The sequence below is a fragment of the Paramisgurnus dabryanus genome, chromosome 9, assembly GCF_030506205.2.
Source record: "Paramisgurnus dabryanus chromosome 9, PD_genome_1.1, whole genome shotgun sequence".
Lineage (NCBI taxonomy): Eukaryota > Metazoa > Chordata > Actinopteri > Cypriniformes > Cobitidae > Paramisgurnus > Paramisgurnus dabryanus.
The window spans coordinates 13697724-13711706 of NC_133345.1; the positions used below are offsets into that span (position 1 = coordinate 13697724).

Below are 13983 nucleotides of genomic sequence, written 5' to 3' on the forward strand. Positions count from 1 at the left end.
TAAACCGAACTATAAATGTAAAAGTACCCTAAGCATAGCATACACATGCTTTAACTAAGACTACTTGAGCCTTGTCAAATGAGTAGGACTGGGTAAACTTTAACTATCCGATATGGAACCGATTTAAGTGCGACTTATAAATTCGTTTCATTCAAATCACATTTTGAACTTTATTTCTCGCTTTTCTAAATGAGCTTTATAGAACAGCCCTGTGGTTCCTTATAGATAACATCATGTTGGTAAATTCATTTAGACAACCAACCAATTATTCTTCTATGTTTTTTTTACATCCCATTTGACTGTGCGCTGACTCAAATCAAATTTTCTCTGCTTATTTGATTGTGCTGTGGTTGACTAGTCCAAAACGAGCTGCTCTGTTTTCAGACTCACTCTAGAGACAAATGTGCATCTCTAAAAAGTTGAGCTGGTGCTGGTTAACACAAATGATGCACTGACAAAAACTGCAAAGTTTTGTCCTTTATGATGGGCATTGGCCAGCAGCCATACTGTGTACCAGAACAGCTCGGTGGAAAAAAATTTAAAAATCAAAAATATAGCAACAATATAGACGTGAGGCATTTAATGGGGTCTAAGCAGGATCAGACAACAGGAAAATGTTTATTTTGAAAGAACAGATGCTGTGAATAAATTGGATTGTTTATTTGGTGTTAAATTTTAAACCAGATGTTGAGTTTAGTTGTTTTTTGTAGGTACACCACCACCACCAAAAGTTGATGAAATTCAACATTCTTCAGCATTATGATTTCTTATGTTTTGGGACTGTGCTCACAAAACCAATTTGACATTATCTGGGGAACAATTTGACTTTTGGTAACTTTTTGTCAGCACTGTCCCTAGATATGAATAAACAAAATGACAGAGGAGGAGTATGAAAAAACATGTTTTGTCTTATTGTCGACCATTACATTGATGGTTTCAACAGCATAAACAAACTGCTTTTGTGGCTCTAGATTATGTTTAATAACGAGCAAAATAAATAATCAGTACATTACCTTAGTTTAAATCATAGCTAAAGCGTATCAACCATTACACTGAGCTAGCGTTACTGTGTAAAATTAATGTTAGCTAAAGATCCTTAAAATCTTGCCTGGCTGCCAAATTTACACAGCTGTGATCCATGATCACTGTCTGCCCTTTTGGGAACTATAACATTATAGGTCAGTTTAGACACCAGAAAGACTGATAAACCAGTACAGACCGGAAGTTAATTTCTGGCCAAACGCATAGAAATGACACACAGGAAGAATGTGTGTTTACAGAGAGCAACAGAGACTCATTTCCAAGTTGTCTTTTGCTAGGCAGAGCACAGCAGGGTTTGCACTCGGGGCTTGTCCTGAAGGGGAGGGCAGCGCCCAGGATTCACTCTTTGTTTTAAACTCCCTCATCTTTCTGTCTCTTCCTTGGCGAGCACTACCACACGCCTTCAAAGTGAAGACAGGTGGCTTTTTTCTCAACAATGGTGCTTTACAGAGGCTTCTTGCAAACAGCTTAGCTTAAATTAGACGTCTACTGACTGTCTCAGTACTTACAGATCATCTTCAATCATCTTTGATCTTTCTAGAGGTGATGAATGGCTGAATCTTTGCCATCCTGACTATTCTTCAATCCGTTTTAACAGTTGTTGCTTGTTTCCTTTCATGTTTCGGGTTTTTTGTTGCTTGTTAAACGTCCAAATGTGCAGTGTTCTCTGGGGTATATACAGTACAAGTGATAATCCACAATCCGTAACTGGAAAGGTAAGTCAAAAACAGTAACTCCACTATCCAGCAACCGTTAGTATGAGCTATAGCATAAGTTAACAATCTGCTCTTTGCTGCCTCCTCTAATGCACGTTACGTCACATTCGGCAAACGTGACTGCGGTTACATAGCCTGGTATAACCAGACTCTCGTACATTCATTTCATTTGTACAGAGAGTCTGGCCACGCTCCATTGCAAAGCGTTACTTCCGTTAAGGAGGGTCCATTGTTGAAGTTTAAAACTATTGGATATGCCCAGAGTCACTCAGGATCTGCCAAAGCCAATCGCTAACATGTGGTGGTGACGTATATCATGCACCGAAACCGTCCGGAAACAACAAGTCAGAATAATCAGACAAACAAAAGTTAGCAAACCTGGTTCTTGCTCCGGCTTTAACTTCTGTATATTCGGCAGTTTTGCAACAACGGACCGAATAGCTTTTCTCACGTCTTTCTCCGCTGCCATTACTGAACTACAACTCAAACTGACGCACGACCTCAACATCATCGTTCTTAGCCACCCCCATCTGTTCGCTGATTGGTCCTGCAGATTTTTTCAGGAGAAAATGAAACTCTATAGAGCCATCCCAGACGTACTGCTGAAGTGAAATGAAAAATAAGCGGAAGCACGTAGGAGGGCGGAGCCAGGCTAGCGGTTACACCCACTGAGCGGTAAAAAGTCTGTGCGATGCATTTGCATAGCGTGAAAATGCGTCTTAAATGGGAAAAGAAGTTGTGCTAACAGATTCAACGAAAATGAGGAGTGGTCTTTTTCCAGACTGCAAAAAAACACTCAAAGGAGAAGTAAATCAGTAGCAGTAGCTATAAGTCAGGTATGTAAAATTTTGGATAAAAAATCCTATAAAAAATACACCAATGAATACTCTTATTCTGTGTAATTGCAAAGTTTTGTCAGTGAGCCTTCATTAAAAACATCCATTATGATGAGCCTTGTGTTCTACAAAGGTGGAATGGTTTAATAGTGTAGGCAAGACAAAAATATACGGTATGTCAGGAAAAGCAATGTCTGGCCATATGCCAATGTCTACAGACTACTGGTTGTTTGGCAAGTTGTTGTGGTCACTGTTAAGGCCAACTAAATTCAATTTAAGCTGATAATAGTCAGTTTTACTGGCGTTTTCGCAGCAGCCACTATGAAAACCAGCAATTGTATTGAATGTTTTGCAACTCAAGAGGGCGAGCTCCAGTGTGGTCACATAGAAAAGTGATGTCATTGCATACCCTCTATAGAGGGTATGCATTGACGTCACTTTTCCACGTGACCACGCCGGAACTCGCCCCGTTGAGTGGCAAACTTTTAACAAAATGGCTGAAATTGAATTTAGTTGAACTTGATAGCAGAGGTGGACAATACTTAGTAGTAACTTTAGTTACATTTTTCAAGCATCTGTGCTTTATTAGGTTGTTTGTATTGGGAAAAACATAACTTCACTACATTCTAAAGCAGGGGTTCTCAAAGTCCGGACTCCGGTCCGGATCCGGACCCGACGGGAACTTGATCCGGACCCGCGTTCACTTCATATTACAAGTGCATTAATTTCTATGTGATTGATTAAATCTGTGCATTTGCTATTTTACAAATGCATATTAAACTTGTTAACCATTCGTTTAGTTTTTTTTTTCTTTTTAGATTTAAGAGTATTTCTGGTCCGAAAATAAAACGAGTTATTCAAAAATGTCCTAACGCTGTAGCCATCACACCCAGATATTATGCACAGCTACTTCATGTACTACGGCTTTTGATCAGTAAGTCCTTATCAATCTGAAATCACTGTTGGTTGGAGTCGTTTAAAACATACATTTGAAAAAGCAACACTCGGCATACATAATCTTTATACATATTCTTTATTATCATGAAATACCTGAAAAGGTTTGAAGAACAGCAATATAAATATATCCTTATGACATTTCCTGGAGATGCGTGTGTCTAGTTCTTCGTCTGCAGCGCATATTAAGTTTCTGCCCGAGAGCGCCCCCTGGCTTTTGGATGTAGCGGCAGTTCACCGTAATTCATTGATAAGCAAAGCAAGCATCATCAGCCAATTTATAGGTGCACCCCTAATTTTGGTCAGTGTCTCTGCCTACCAACCACACTTTTTTTGCCATGGTTTATGCATCTGATGGAGAACAAACTGTGCCATTTCTCTAATTAGGTTGCTCTGTATTTTGCACCTGGTTACTTCTGGCATATTTTTTGTGTTTGTTTAAAAAATTTAACTTTAAATGCAAAAAACACTTATTTTTTTCCCAAACTATTTGTGTTGATTTGTTATATAAACAAATGATTTACATAAAGTTTTTCCGGACCTATGAAAATGATGAGAATTCAGATTTGGACCTTTGAATGTAAACTTTGAGAACCCCTGTTCTAAAGCATAGAATCATACTGTGTATTCTGAAATATTGCACATTAAAATTTATTTAATACCTAATTACATTACAATTGTGTACTTTTACTTGAGTAAAAGTATGGTAATGTACTTAAATATTAAACCTAAAACAAAAACTTTGTTTCTGAAATGTAATAGAGTAAAAATTATGATAATATGCTTTGGAATGTATGTTTTCCAAAGAAAAACACTAGTAAAATACAAATACTTGAAAAATGCTTTTAAGTAGAAAGTAAAACCTCTGCTTGACAGTGACCCTAGCAACCCACCTGTGGTCAGTGGACGTTAGCATGAACGATCCATTTACTTCTCCTTTCAGTGTTTTTTGGCAGTGTGTAAATTGATAGCTCCGAATTCTTATAAATCTGTTAGTAAAGTCTATCGCACAACAGATTTTTACCATTTCGTAAAAATTACCATTACCATTGCGTTTTTACTGTGTTTTTGCTGATTTCACACTGCACAAATGCTGCCGCTCTGTCTTTTGCCACTCAGTGGGCGTACCGCAGGCCTGTCATGTGATCACTCACATGACTGAAAACAGGAAGTGCCAGTATATAAAATAAAAGACATATACACAAATGAAAAGTAAGAGATAAAATGGCTAAGACTACATGTAGTCATCCAGGTGGATGCTGCACATTGTTGATGGTTGATAAGATTCCCCTTTTCATATTAAAAGTGCTGTAGAAAAGCGCTATATAAATGTGATAAATAATAATTATTATTAAAAATTATTATTATGTAAAACCTATTAAAACTCCCCTCTTTCTTAATAAAGGACTAAAAAATAGATGTTTTTACAAAATAAATTAATAGTCTAATTAAACTTCACACTCGTATTATTTTGATCATGCCAATTTCAATAAACGAGTCAATAACTCATCAATTAATAGTGTGGATATCATTACCAATGGGTCTTTTGTTTTTATATTACACTACTACATCAGTAAGTAAATCATTTCCAATGCAGAAATACTCTGCTACCAAGAACAGTGTTTTAACAGGTTTCTGATGTTGCACTGCTATTTTTTAAACTCAACTGTATGAGACACGCTTACAAACACCATTACAGAATTACACATTCACAACACACAGCAATATGCGGTTCACTCTCACACACATACTGTATGTGCAAGGTCTCATGCAGCACTTTAAAAACACTCAGGTGAATGAAATGCTTGCAGAATGCACATTGCATTAATATACAAGACTCAATGTCTTCATTGCAAGCTCAAAAGAAAATGATGGGGCCTTTTTCAAAGGAGATAATACACTTATGTCAAGAAACACACAGCCTAGAGAATCACAATATATGTGATGAACACACTCGCCAGCTGAGGGCATCACATGACAGCAACATTAACACAAAACTAATAATACTGGCCAGTCACAGAAGGTTTTTCTGCAGAATGGAATAGTTGCAACATATTACACAAACAAACGCAAAAAATATATGGAGAGTTTTGTTGCAAAATGAGATACATTTTTCAGAAATCTCGTTTTTTGGTTGTGCCTTCCACTTAATATCAATTCAACTGCAGTTGGTTTGTTTAACATAAAATAATGATATACAAAATATGCAGATCAAGCACTGAGCGTGTTTCTCCTCCCCATTCTGAGGTACAGTACATCTGTGTTTGACCTTTGACCAGTGGTCACTAATGTGACTGCCTGCAGCTTGCTTCAGCACATTATCTAATTGGTTCCTCATTGAGCCTGCAGTGATTCACATCTTCTCCCCCACACTCGCCTTCACTTCTTCTTGCGCTCTTTCATCATCTGTAGCGTAAGTGTTTCTCCTCCACTTCTCGTGGTCATAGTGCATTCTTCAGTGTTGTGCTTTGCCAGCTATAACAACCTCCCTGACTGCAGTCTGACTCTTTGCATTCTGCTCCCCCATCTATCCATCACGAAGACCCCTACCCTAGTCTCTGAGGGTTGTCAGCAGTGATTTGCTCAACTTACATTGAGTCATCAGAGTCAACCCCCCATGTCCTCATGACCTATGACCATTCACCATCATACATACAAACTAGATTTATATGTTTTGAAAAGTATAAAGACCTACAAAACGAAAGAATACTGAAAGATCTGAACTAAACCTGAAACTATTAGGTAATATTTCAAAAAAACATTTAAAACATTTATGTGTGCGGTGATATTAATGCTTTATTCATTTTACACTATGAAATAAACTAATATAACAGGGCTTCACGATATACACTCTCAGAGAAAAGGTACAAGAATTGTTTATTATGAAACAAAATATATGTGAACATATTGAATAATACAATGTAATATAGGAAACAAATAAATATTCATGTATGGGAGCTTTTGTTTTTCAATATTTTGCAATATATGCATGAACCATGTATTGATATACACATAAAATATATATTTAGCAATAAGGCAAAATCAATACTACATCCATACAACATGTATTTATTTGAGTATATTTAGACAATTGCAGATTATAAAAAAAGTTTAAAAACATACAAATACAATGAGTTGTAATGACGAGACATCGAAGTGCCACCCAATTGAATTATGTGGGGTTAGTGTGATGTGATAATAACACACAAAGTTTGGTGTCAATATGTAAAAGCTTTGCAGAGCTAAAGTCTTATAGGCAATTTGGCAACATGTCATCAAATTTGTTTATGTAGTATGTATATGTTTATGTTACAAATTCCGTTGGCGGTTTCATAGATACTTGCGAAAGCTGTTTAAGTGCTAAATCCTCAAACCATAAGGCAAAATCTAGTATGTTGCCTCTGGTCTTGTCTGTGACTGTTGACATCTAGGGAAATAAAAAACAAAAAAAGAGTTGGAAGAAACAGAGATGGCAAAGGTCATCTGGTTTATGAGTGTACAGTTGACCAGTTTACAGCAAAGTGAGACACACACACACACACAAAACAAGATAACAAGGATAAGTTTGCGATCGTGCAATTATTGTTAAATTTTTTAAAGTATTGTTTTCTGTAGTAAATAAAAGATAATTACATTGTTGTGTTGAAATGAGTGAAGGATATTATAATGTCTAATTTACTGTAAAACACCATTAGATGGGCTGAGTGTTTACATTGATTATGTGTTTTACAGCTGTATAAGCAAGGACTGACCCTGTCATCACAGAGAATGATCCACACGGGCTCCTAGGGTCAGAGGTCAACAATTACCCACTTAAGTGGTCACATTCCTGGATTTAATGCTCAGAGACGCATCTGCCGGCACTCTTTCTCTCTCTCTCGCTCTCTCTCTCTCTCAAACACGCACTGACTAGGACGAGCTTGAAGGGAGAAGAACGCAGGACCAGATTTTCAAAATAAGAGTACATGACAGGACAAGGGAAACATCTGAAGCCACATACCTACCTACTATGTAGTTAGAAAGAAACAGTATGTGACAAAACAAGTACCACATTTACAGTAATCATAAAAGAGTAAGCGAAAAGTGCCCAGATAACCTACTACTTTCGGCTGGATTCTGAAGTGCACAAAGGCAGGCACTGTGCAATAGTAACCTCGGTTGTAATAATGTAGTGTTGAGACCGTGTTTTCTCTGCGATTTGCCGGCTTGCTTGTTCACATCTATCTTGCCTATCGCCCCAACAGATCCACTGAGGATGCTGTTTTCCACATTCTGCACACCACTCTTACCCACATCGACAGAAACAAAGGGAGTTATGTAAGGCTGCTGTTTATAGACTATAGCACACCCTTTAACACCATAGACCCCTTTTGACCCCAGGTCAAAGTCCTTTTAAGGAAGTCGTGTCACGTTGCGATCGAGGGGGGGCTTTGGGGGCTTAATGGAACACGCACACATTTTGGGAATTTAGCTTATTCACCATATTCCCCAGAGTTAGATAAGTCCATACATACCTTTCTCATCTCCGTGCGTGCTGTAACTCTGTCTGACGCAGCCCCCGCTAGCTTTTCAACCTTAGCTTTATTACTAGGTTAAGTAAGAAAATGGTATCGAATCGGTACATGGGTTCAAGTACTCGTCGATTCCGATGCCAGAATTTTTTGTGGTATCGGCCTGGTTTCTGTTTCCCTGTCTTGTCCTTGGTTCACAGATTGCAACTGAGTTGTGGATTGCAGCTGTACAGTGTCAGATGAGAACTGGCCCTCTCAGTTAGCCTGATTTCCTCACGTTTTTCTTACCCCTTGACTACTGTCGACATGATGGTTTACTTACTGGAAGGCGGCTGACATTAGCTTAACCTAGGAATTTCTTAAATTATGTTAATACTAGTATATAGTTTGGAACTGGAGAATTATTTATTGTATTATTCTATTACTAACAAAATTCAATAGACTCTTGTGGAAATGCGGCACTGGCCTGATCGGGCAGTGTTGGTTCTGTTAACTGGCTTTCAGGCTATCCTTACTGTCGTGACCTGGTTTTATTCCAAGTGCTATCTATAACGATTAGGCAGACAGGCAAGCAAGAGAAGCAGAAACAAATGCAGTTTTAGTATATTAAAGCAATCCACAATTGCAGAGATTAACAGAACCGTGAAAAAAAACAGAACAAACAGGAACAACAGGCTACATACACACGCACACAACAACTGACAAACAAACTAAGAACAGACAGGACTACATATACACACGAGAAACCAATGAACTAAAACACCATAGTAACTGACAGGGATATGGGTGAGGTTTTAATTAATGTCTTTAGCAACAAACAATGGGGCCAAACGTAAGGGAAAGAGGTGGGAACACAGCAACAGAAGAACGCAGGACCAGATTTTCAAAATAAGAGTACATGACAGTACGAGGGAGACATCTGAAGCCACATACCTTCCTACTATAGTTAGCAAGAAACAGTATGTGACAAAACAAGTACCACATTTACAGTAATCATAAAAGAGTAAGCGAAAAGTGACCGGCTAACCACCTACTTTTGGCTGGATTCTAAAGTGTGTATTTGATGAACTTAACTATACTATAACTTAACTATCATGAGGCCATGGGAAAGGATTTGTGAATGGAGATGACGTGTCAAAACTGACACTGCCCTGCTGAAAAAATCCAGCTAAGACCAGCATAAGCTGGTGTGCTGGTTTTTGCTGGTCTCCCAGCTTGGTTTTATATGGTATTTCTGGTGTAGGAAGCTGGATTTGCTGGTGTAGGAAGCTGGTCTAGCTGTGTTTTGGTCACTTTTTAAGCTTGTCTAGCTGGACTTAGCTGGTCCATCAGCATGACCAGCTTTGTCAGACTTGGAGGACCAGCGTAAACCAGCTAGTGCCATCTTAAACCAGCTAAAACCAGCTACCAGCTTATGCTGGTCTTAGCTGGATTTTTCAGTAGGGTGGTAGGTTACATGACAATAGTTCCTTTCACACATACAGTCTTTACTGGTAAATTACTGGTAAGCACTATGTGGGAATGGAGAATAAGGATTACCTGCATTTAGAACGGACAATGTCAGAACATTTATTAATAATGTTGATACAAATTACGTGTTTACCCCTGCACTTGTTTATGGACGTTTCCACACAAACACTGCTTAAGGCGAACACATTATAACATCCATATTTCTTCACCAAAGTTGTTTAAAACAATTTGCCACATTGCCCACACCCTCGCTCACTCGCTGTGTATCCTGTTTAAACATTACTACTGTTCAAGACACAAGTTGCGACTCTTCCCCAGTTCAGTTTCATTTTAAGTCACCTAATGCAATGTTTGGTTTTTCTGGTAAAAAGCAGAACGTCTCTACCCTCCCACTTCTATCATGCTGACACCTTACGCTCTACACTAACATCATGTTGAGATACTCTTTGTCCTCTGTCCTCCAGACCAGCTCGTGCTACTTTCTTACCCCAGGTTGTCTGCTATTCTCTGTGAGTAACAGACTTTACTCAGGGCTGCCGACCTCTGTCACTACCAGTCACTTCTCTCCTCTTTTTGGCAACTGTCACTAAAGCTAAAACATCCTACTTTACCATTACCATTTACATTCTTACTGTGCTGACAGCAAATGCTTTAAGGTGATGCTCGGTATTGTCTGTGACTCGTGTCAGGATTTCTCTCTTGAAAAATCGAGATAAGATCATAAAGGAGCGTGATGCGCTGTTCTATTATGCTGGTCAATAATCTCAGCTTTATTGCAGAAAGTAATGATCTCCCTGATCTCTGCTTCAGTCCAGTTTGCAGACATTTCTCATTGTGAATGTTCATCTGCATTTTAAAAACCCCATGTCAAAGAGCTGAACGATAACTTCTTGTTGTGATAACACGCGTCCTTCCGACTAATGAGGTTTAATAAACTTGGCACATGTATGTAGACTGTACAATGATGACAACTACTGTTGGTAGGCCATGGAACATCCTTATCTATATTTTTTACTACACCCTTCTGTGCAGACTCAGCAGAAGTAGGACTTTCAGTTAATTTTCAGATAAATATCACAGTTGCACTTTTTGCTTTTTTAATGTAAAATTAACATAAAAAAATCACTTCTTTATCAACCTTAGGAACTGTTAAAAGTGTTGGTGTATTAATTGCAACTGCACAAAGGAGGGCAAAACACCATCTCATGATAAGCTACAAACATAAAGAGAATTAAAAGTTAATTTATCAGTAATGAAAGTGTTGCATTGCCTGTGGGACTTTGGATTTATACAATCAATCAGTTTATATTAAACCCAAGACACATCTCTCCTGCCAGGACATCACATCACATTAAGATGCCGGACCACCACCTGTTTTTTATTCTGCTTCCTCTGTTGCTGTTATGAACACACAACATTTCACTATTACGAATATCAAAGTTTGATTTCAATCGTTGACATCTTTCTCAGTCAATATTAAAGATATTAGAATGTTCTTCACACTTTGTAGGATGATTTTATGTTGAATACAGTGAATCACAAAAAATGTACTTAAAATGGATTTATTATAAAAATTATAAAGCGACAGGGAACCAATTAGAACATGACATACAATACAAGGTAGCCAATCAGAACAAGACACAAAAAACAAGAGACAAACATGACACTGAACGATATCAAAATAAAAGGCATGAATATGAGAACTAGAATTCCAAAATAAAAGACATGAACATGACAAGACAAAACAAAACCTTTACATTAGCACTCTGCAGGGGTTAAAAACTTGGGATATTCTTTGGCCATTGTAACAACCGGCCAATCACAGTGTTGCTGATCATTGCTGATCATTGCTGATCATACTAATCATCAACAGCAGGGGTGTTCAAAGAACCAAGTTAGAAGGACCATAATTACCACAATATCATCATATTGGATTTCTTTGATCTCAGATGTAATAAGCGACATACTAAGAACGAGCCCCAGGGTGCACAAGCTGTAAACAAACTTAGGAAGATAAATTGCCTTTGCCAGTTGTGGTTTTCATGTGTGTTGAAAAATAAGAGATGCGGCAGAAGACAGCAATATGGATCTGGTCATGGCTGCATATAAAACTATTATATGCAAAACTGTATTAAAGTAAGGCAGAAACTCTTGTTAAAGTCTTGTTAATACTATGTTAACTTAAGATACACAAGCATTTTTAAGAAAACAACAGACAAGACACAGCATGACAGTGAGCTGTCATGTTCTGTTTATGTCAACAGATTTAAAATGAGCTTCAGTGACATTCGCATAACAGTTCAGTAAGAATTACTGAAAACTGTGCACTTCATCATCAGTTACTGATAAATTCAATGAACATATTTGAAAGCCTGTTGCATTAATTAATTGACAAAAACCCCACACAAATCTGGTTCAGCTGCTTAAAACGAGGGATTAACATGGAGATTTACATTCACAACGAGAAATGTCTGCAAACTGTACTGAAGAAGATATCAGGGAGCTCATCACTATATGCACTAAAGCAGAGATCATTCACCAGCATGACAGAACAGTGTGTCACACCCTCTTTTATAGTCTTATCATAAACAATATCTTTAAGGTATCTGTGTGAACGCACACACAGATTCTGGAAAATTATTGGTAGTGTGAATGAACCAAAAATCAAACAATCACAGAAAAATCCTGGATGCATTTTCCATGTATTTTCCGTAATGTCAGTGTGAAAAGGACTATTTAGTCATTTAGCAGACGCTTGTGTACAAAATGGCTTACAAATATGATAACAATAGAAGCAATGAGAGTAACACAAGAACAGCAAAAAATAAGTGAACTAGAACTCTCATTAAATATAACACAGTAAATAGCCAAGGGTTAAAACCGGCAGATCATTCCACAGATGAGGAAAAGATCCAGAGAAGTTACGCGATAATGATTTTTCCTTTTTAGGCATGGCACCACAAACCCATCGCTCTGTGGCAGAACACAGGGATCTAGAAGGTACATAAGTAAAAAAAAAATACATAACTTATGTGTCATTTTAAATATTTACACATTGCTGTTACGATCGCGTTTTGTTTTGTAGCGCTGTGATAACGGCTACAGTGAGACTAAAATCTGGGGTTTATGGGGCGGTTTCCCAGATAGGAATTCTTCCCATGTCACCCTGTAGCCCAAGACAGCTTGCCCACTGAAGCTAAGCAGGGCTGAGCCTGTTCAGTACTTGGATGGGAGACCGCCTGGGCAAAACCAGGTTGCTGCTGGTAGTGGCGTTAGTGAGACCAGCAGGGGGTGCTCACCCTGTGGTCTGTGTGGGTCCTAACACCCCAGTATAGTGATGGGGACACTATACTGTCAAAAAGCACCGTCCTTCGGATGAGTCGTTAAACTGAGGTCCTAACTCTCTGTAGTCATTAAAAATCCCAGGATGTCCTTCGAAAAAGAGTAGGGGTGTGCCCTGGCATCCTGGCCAAACTTGCCCATTGGCCTACTAATTATCCCTCATATTAATTGGCTAAATCACTCTCTCCTCTCCACTAATAAGCTGGTGTGTGGTGGGCGTTCTGGGGCAATATGGCTGCCGTAGCATCATCCAGGTGGATGCTGCAAATTGGTGGTGGTTGAGGAGATTCCCCCGTTCATATGTAAAGCGCTTTGAGTACTGAGAAAAGCGCTATATAAATGTAAGGAATTATTAATATTATAAATTATTATTATTAAATTTTGGTGAAAATGGAAATGCAGAGAGCCCTATGGGCAGATTTTAACATAGTTCCAGACAAGAATTAACACCAGCTTTTATATTATTATATTCCCTTGTGTACAGTACGTGTTTTTCTTTTGTTAGTTATGCCTGAAATGAGTGGACCAAATATCACTTTCTAGTTATCTTCTTCACCACTGTTGATAAATTAGACTTCAAGAACAAAACGCTATATGAAGAAAATAAAAAAGTTTCAATATTTAGAGTTCATATTTAGTGGGCAATCATTAACTGATATCACTTTAATAAATGTACTTTTGTTTTCTGATTTTTAATGCAGTTGATGTCCACTTGTGATTTTCAAAGTACAGTCCATTTTCTTTGAGATTATTCCTAGGTAATGATTTAAGTACAAAATCTGTTTTTATCTATGGTGACATGTGGCATCAGAGACAGAGTCCAGAGCCATGCTTTAATCTTATTTATCATGAACAGGCAAAACATTAAGCAGGTGGTCCATTTCACAATTTTTGTGTAATAAAAAAATCTGCTTCAGATTCACATTCATATGACAGCCTAGTCCCATGACTTCATTAACCCACTGAAGTAATCAGATTTTTTTTAGGGGGATTTTTATGAAACAAAAATGATGTGCTCAGAATATACACTCTAAATGATGCTAAATAGCACTAAAAGTGGTGCTTTTGTTATCAAGGCATGTTGTTACCTGATTCTGAAGCATCACTCTGCTG

The 13983-nt window shown here is 38.0% G+C and overlaps 1 protein-coding gene across 2 annotated transcripts in view; it reads right to left on the reverse strand.

Annotated features, from left to right (window-relative positions):
* gse1b (Gse1 coiled-coil protein b) overlaps positions 1 to 13983 on the reverse strand; it is a 174372-nt gene that overhangs the window by 95066 nt on the left and 65323 nt on the right. The window lies entirely within an intron of this gene.